The sequence below is a fragment of the Copidosoma floridanum genome, unplaced genomic scaffold, assembly GCF_036245765.1.
Source record: "Copidosoma floridanum isolate Cflo_tuat_1 unplaced genomic scaffold, Cflo_Japanese_pri ptg000013l, whole genome shotgun sequence".
NCBI lineage: Eukaryota > Metazoa > Arthropoda > Insecta > Hymenoptera > Encyrtidae > Copidosoma > Copidosoma floridanum.
Window position 1 is genome coordinate 16,623,312 of NW_028321890.1, and position 7,966 is coordinate 16,631,277.

Genomic DNA, 7,966 nt, shown 5'->3' on the forward strand with positions numbered 1-7,966 from the left:
ACCTAAAAAATTGGGCAGATAAAAAAAAAAAAAACCCATTTACTTCTAATAGAAATGACGTATCCCACAAGCGACCTATCAGTGCAGGGTCCTGGGGCCTTTAGTTAAAAAATTAAGTACTAACTCTAAAAATCGTGATATACAGCTGAAAAGAAAGAAAATAGAATTTGGTATGTCTTTAAACGAGTCTCTTTAATACAATTACGATTGAACATCACTTACAGGTAAGTTCATTTGATCGATCAAAAATGTGAGATCGGAAAATTTTCTACAATTTGTCAAACTAAAAAAAAAGTGTTTGTTGCTGTATATGTGTGTAAACGCTTTGGAAAAAAAAAGAGTCCCTCCATTACAAAAAGGGGGTGAAAAAAGAGTAGGTATCTTTGATACAAGGAGATCGCCCAGCTCCTTTACAAGGAGCATTAGAGTGTGGTCAAAAAACAGTGTTTAAACATCAACAACCATCTTTCAGGATTTACTTTATTAATTTCAAATAACAAAACAAGAAGTCAACTATCTATGAACTACATATATTTTGGATTTTTAAATTAATCGTTTTTTAATGTTCTGCTAATTATTTTACTGACTTTTCTAAAATTTATCATGTTTTTTGAAAAAAACGTTATACTGAATATTTAGACCTCAAATATTTGTGAATGTGCACAAGAAGTACTCGTACAATACCGTGCATAATAATTTTTTTCCATAAGTTTATAACTGACTTAAGTCACGTGAAGCATTGGTACTGTACACGCATAAGTTAAAATTTTTCTAAAATAAAGGATACATTTATAGAGTTTAGACAAAAAATAAAGAAAACTACCAGCCTTCATGAATAACTTTAAATTATTTGATTAAGGTTTTATTATTATTGTTTACTCCTAATAGTTAATGTTTCTCATTATTTTTTAACATTAAATTTTAATTCAATAACGTTAAATTACATATTTAACTTCGTCTTATTAATCTTACGTAATTAATCGATGGCCTTTTGTCACAAGAAAAGAATTGAAATTTCACCCATTAATGCAATTAAAAACTTAGTTGGTAGTTTAAATGAAAGCTTTTTAATACGTATTTAAAACACTAAACTACAAATATAAAAAAATCTGTTAATATTTTGGACTGAATAGAATTAAAAAATTCTCTTCTATAATACTTCCTAACTTATCAATTTCCCGCACGTGTAAACATTGGCATCATCATGTTGTGGGTGCATCGGAGCTTAAATTTTTATTATTTGCGCAACGGCGATGATTATGTGTATGAGTTCAGTGAAAAACAAAAGCGTGTTTAAGATATAATACAAAATGTAATACGAAAATTTTGTCACCAGAGTGATTTAATGCTTCATACCTGACGATAAAAATAAAAATACTCAAATACCACGTGAAAACTATCGCCACCGTCTACGAGTTATTCTTTCTCGTGTGTTGTTTACAATGTTGTATCATATATGATATTTTATTTGTTTGTAAATAATGTTTTTCAGAAATATGCGATCGTTCGTCATCAGATAGGATAAAGCACGTTGTACTTGTATTACGAACTGACATCTCGATTGTTAAACCAATAATTTTGACATGAATTCTTGTTCGAAAACAATAAACAATTACACAAGCTACTTGTGTTTTTGTGCCTTTGCTTTTCTGTACGATCACGTTTCATGCAAAATTTATGGGATTATGATGCAAAACGAGCTTTTGTGCACTTAAGATATTGTGTTGTTAATCTAGCCAATTCATATGCAACTTGTTTGTGAAAATTGTAACGAGAAACTTAGCGTGTAATGAGTCGTACATTTATATCCTTTTATTTATTGATCTATTGACATGACACTATTACAAAATATTAAGCTGCCATAAATACTTAAAAGAAATGAAAAAAAGTTTCCTGTCAAACTGATTATGCTTACTTGATTACAACTTGGCTAAAGAAAAAAATGGACTTATATGTCGATAATGGTCAGGCAACTCTCCATTAAAGAAGGAGGTAGTAGACCTTTAAATGGAAATAATACAGTGACAAAACTTCAGATCAACAATCATTGTAAAACTCCAAAGTGCAAAATAGAGAGGTAAGTTACGCAAATTACATAGAATCAAAAAATATGTTGTTCCAAATAGTACAACAGATTTATTACATTTTTTTGTTGGATAGCTGGACATTGTGAGTAAAAAAATTTTCTTTGTAACATCATATTAAAAATTTGAACATTTTTTAAACATTATATATATTTAAATTTCAGTAACCTAAGTTTAATGCGGTTCAAGTCACTTTAAAATTCTAACTCCATAGAATTGGTCTTAGAAAATAAGAAAACAAAAATAAAATTATTAGTCTTTAAAAACCTTACACTAATTAAAATATACATCACTCATTGGCAAAAGTATAAGGTCTCCAGTAATTTTTTCGTTGAATTCCGCTCACTTTTCATTGAGGGAGTTCTTTATTTCTCAGTCTATTCGTTGATTAATGTATCAATTGCTTGCGTTAAACATATAACAGTGAGACCGTTTTCTTATAATTTTCTACCTTCTCGTCTTTTCCAAATTTTGTTATCAATACATTCCCTTCGGTTATCACAATTAGTTATTTTACAAATGATTTTTGAAGAGCAATAAAAGCTGCTCTACAGAATAGTTTGAACTTTTTTGATTCTTCATTATAAACTGGTTGAAAAAGAATATTCATTGTTACCGACTTGTTTTACGAAATAAAATCGTGCAACATTTATTTCTCTTAAACTGATTTATTGATACGTGTTGTTTCTACGACGACTTGACAGAGACTATTTTTAGAAAAAAACTAGCACGCTCGCTTGAAGTTATTATATAAACAAAAAATATAAAGAACTAGTTGTCAAGGAAATGATCGTCATTTCACAGAATAAAAGCGCGTCGTTACCGAACTCTTGTGAGAGATTCGAAATCTCTCGCTACGTGGCTCTTCTCACTTTACCGATTTCTAAAGTAGTCGTGTGAAAAAAGATATGTGCTCCCAATCAGCCCTTATACGACCGACCATAACACGATCTCAAAGCTGTATTGAATACCCGCTATGTTGACACGCCTTTATACTGTTAATTATTAATTAATAACAAAAACAAACGAACGTTAACAAACAATAAAAAATTACCATGTTACAACATTCTCCCCCGTACAAAATTTTAATTTTGTACTTTTGCAAACTTAATTAGTTTTCTACTTGGTCGCAAGAAATTTTCGAACGCCGTTCTTACTTCTGCTACTCGAACCTAATTATCAGTTTCCGGAAATACTTTAACAACTAATCCCTTCTTTCATTGATTTCGAGGTACATTGTTATCTAGAATGAGAACGATATCTCCCTTTTTTAATGGAGTCTCTTTTTCTCGCCATTTTTTTCTAGATATCAATGAAAGAAAATATTCGCACAACCATCTTTTCCAAAATAAGTCTACTGTTCTCTCGCTTATTTTCCATTGTTCACGCGTACATGGAGATGGAATTTCGTTTTCCATAATTTTTGTTGAACCTGACGAACTTCCTAACAGAAAGTGATTGGGAGTAAGTGCTTCTCTGCCTCGCGGATCTAATGATACACACGTTAACGGGCGAGAATTCACCGTATGTTCTACTTCTGCAAAGATTGTTAGTTATGTTTCGTCTTTCGGATGTTGCTCTCGTAAGGATAATGAAATCGCAGTTTTCACGGAACGAATTAATCGTTCCCATGCTCCCCCCATATGAGGGGCGGCTGGAGAATTAAAATACCAATAAAATTTCTTTTTTGTCGCAAATTCTTCTAATTTTTGTGAATTTGAATGTAATATTTCAATTGATTCTTTTAATTTTGAACGAATACCTTTGAAATTTGTCCCATTATCCGAGTAAACAACCAGAACATCACCTCTACGCGCGATAAACCTTTTAAAAGCTAAAATTACAGAGTCGGTATTCAGTTTATACGCAATTTCCAAATGAACGGCTCTTGTAGTCATACACGTAAGTAAAACCCTCCATCTCTTCTCACGTGTTTGTTTAACTTGTACAAACATTGGCCCGAAATAATCAACTTCACAATGACAGAATGGTTTCATTTTAAAGGCTATCCGTGCTTTTGGGAGTGCTGCCATCTTAGGCTCTGCAGGCTTAGCGTTAAGCATTAAACATTGCAAGCATTCAAAAACTAAACTTTTTAGTGAATGACGAAGTCCGATAATCCAATAATCTTGACGTATTTCGTTGAAAATGGTTTCGTGATTGCCATGTTAAAATTTTTCGTGATAATGTTTTATTAATAACTTTGTAAAATTCTCTTTGCTATTTAAAACGATCGGTTCATACTTCAATTTATCGCTGCTTTCCTCGACATTTGCTAGACGTTTACTAATCCGCATTATTCCTTTTTCGTCTAAAAATGGATCTAGACCCAAAAGCTTGCTATCTGTTGAAATTTGTTCTTTCTTGTTTAATGCCGTTATTTCATTAAAGAAAAAAGTTTGTTGCGACATTTTAACACATAGCTCTTCTGCTTTTATTCGCAGATCAGTCAACGAGATTTTTTTCTTTTTCACTTTATTAACAACTGACAGTACTCGCAGAACGAAAAAAACTAAACGAATGAATAATGAAAATGGCGTAAAATCTATTAAATTTTCTTTTACGATATTTAAATAAAGAAGCAGAAGTAAGAACGGCGTTCGAAAATTTCTTGCGACCAAGTAGAAAACTAATTAAGTTTGCAAAAGTACAAAATTAAAATTTTGTACGGGGGAGAATGTTGTAACATGGTAATTTTTTATTGTTTGTTAACGTTCGTTTGTTTTTGTTATTAATTAATAATTAACAGTGTAAAGGCGTGTCAACATAGCGGGTATTCAATACAGCTTTGAGATCGTGTTATGGTCGGTCGTATAAGGGCTGATTGGGAGCACATATCTTTTTTCACACGACTACTTTAGAAATCGGTAAAGTGAGAAGAGCCACGTAGCGAGAGATTTCGAATCTCTCACAAGAGTTCGGTAACGACGCGCTTTTATTCTGTGAAATGACGATCATTTCCTTGACAACTAGTTCTTTATATTTTTTGTTTATATAATAACTTCAAGCGAGCGTGCTAGTTTTTTTCTAAAAATAGTCTCTGTCAAGTCGTCGTAGAAACAACACGTATCAATAAATCAGTTTAAGAGAAATAAATGTTGCACGATTTTATTTCGTAAAACAAGTCGGTAACAATGAATATTCTTTTTCAACCAGTTTATAATGAAGAATCAAAAAAGTTCAAACTATTCTGTAGAGCAGCTTTTATTGCTCTTCAAAAATCATTTGTAAAATAACTAATTGTGATAACCGAAGGGAATGTATTGATAACAAAATTTGGAAAAGACGAGAAGGTAGAAAATTATAAGAAAACGGTCTCACTGTTATATGTTTAACGCAAGCAATTGATACATTAATCAACGAATAGACTGAGAAATAAAGAACTCCCTCAATGAAAAGTGAGCGGAATTCAACGAAAAAATTACTGGAGACCTTATACTTTTGCCAATGAGTGATGTATATTTTAATTAGTGTAAGGTTTTTAAAGACTAATAATTTTATTTTTGTTTTCTTATTTTCTAAGACCAATTCTATGGAGTTAGAATTTTAAAGTGACTTGAACCGCATTAAACTTAGGTTACTGAAATTTAAATATATATAATGTTTAAAAAATGTTCAAATTTTTAATATGATGTTACAAAGAAAATTTTTTTACTCACAATGTCCAGCTATCCAACAAAAAAATGTAATAAATCTGTTGTACTATTTGGAACAACATATTTTTTGATTCTATGTAATTTGCGTAACTTACCTCTCTATTTTGCACTTTGGAGTTTTACAATGATTGTTGATCTGAAGTTTTGTCACTGTATTATTTCCATTTAAAGGTCTACTACCTCCTTCTTTAATGGAGAGTTGCCTGACCATTATCGACATATAAGTCCATTTTTTTCTTTAGCCAAGTTGTAATCAAGTAAGCATAATCAGTTTGACAGGAAACTTTTTTTCATTTCTTTTAAGTATTCATGGCAGCTTAATATTTTGTAATAGTGTCATGTCAATAGATCAATAAATAAAAGGATATAAATGTACGACTCATTACACGCTAAGTTTCTCGTTACAATTTTCACAAACAAGTTGCATATGAATTGGCTAGATTAACAACACAATATCTTAAGTGCACAAAAGCTCGTTTTGCATCATAATCCCATAAATTTTGCATGAAACGTGATCGTACAGAAAAGCAAAGGCACAAAAACACAAGTAGCTTGTGTAATTGTTTATTGTTTTCGAACAAGAATTCATGTCAAAATTATTGGTTTAACAATCGAGATGTCAGTTCGTAATACAAGTACAACGTGCTTTATCCTATCTGATGACGAACGATCGCATATTTCTGAAAAACATTATTTACAAACAAATAAAATATCATATATGATACAACATTGTAAACAACACACGAGAAAGAATAACTCGTAGACGGTGGCGATAGTTTTCACGTGGTATTTGAGTATTTTTATTTTTATCGTCAGGTATGAAGCATTAAATCACTCTGGTGACAAAATTTTCGTATTACATTTTGTATTATATCTTAAACACGCTTTTGTTTTTCACTGAACTCATACACATAATCATCGCCGTTGCGCAAATAATAAAAATTTAAGCTCCGATGCACCCACAACATGATGATGCCAATGTTTACACGTGCGGGAAATTGATAAGTTAGGAAGTATTATAGAAGAGAATTTTTTAATTCTATTCAGTCCAAAATATTAACAGATTTTTTTATATTTGTAGTTTAGTGTTTTAAATACGTATTAAAAAGCTTTCATTTAAACTACCAACTAAGTTTTTAATTGCATTAATGGGTGAAATTTCAATTCTTTTCTTGTGACAAAAGGCCATCGATTAATTACGTAAGATTAATAAGACGAAGTTAAATATGTAATTTAACGTTATTGAATTAAAATTTAATGTTAAAAAATAATGAGAAACATTAACTATTAGGAGTAAACAATAATAATAAAACCTTAATCAAATAATTTAAAGTTATTCATGAAGGCTGGTAGTTTTCTTTATTTTTTGTCTAAACTCTATAAATGTATCCTTTATTTTAGAAAAATTTTAACTTATGCGTGTACAGTACCAATGCTTCACGTGACTTAAGTCAGTTATAAACTTATGGAAAAAAATTATTATGCACGGTATTGTACGAGTACTTCTTGTGCACATTCACAAATATTTGAGGTCTAAATATTCAGTATAACGTTTTTTTCAAAAAACATGATAAATTTTAGAAAAGTCAGTAAAATAATTAGCAGAACATTAAAAAACGATTAATTTAAAAATCCAAAATATATGTAGTTCATAGATAGTTGACTTCTTGTTTTGTTATTTGAAATTAATAAAGTAAATCCTGAAAGATGGTTGTTGATGTTTAAACACTGTTTTTTGACCACACTCTAATGCTCCTTGTAAAGGAGCTGGGCGATCTCCTTGTATCAAAGATACCTACTCTTTTTTCACCCCCTTTTTGTAATGGAGGGACTCTTTTTTTTTCCAAAGCGTTTACACACATATACAGCAACAAACACTTTTTTTTTAGTTTGACAAATTGTAGAAAATTTTCCGATCTCACATTTTTGATCGATCAAATGAACTTACCTGTAAGTGATGTTCAATCGTAATTGTATTAAAGAGACTCGTTTAAAGACATACCAAATTCTATTTTCTTTCTTTTCAGCTGTATATCACGATTTTTAGAGTTAGTACTTAATTTTTTAACTAAAGGCCCCAGGACCCTGCACTGATAGGTCGCTTGTGGGATACGTCATTTCTATTAGAAGTAAATGGGTTTTTTTTTTTTTTATCTGCCCAATTTTTTAGGTTGTGGGTAATGATCTTACATTATACTTATGGGTGGGATTTGTACGTTTTCGAAC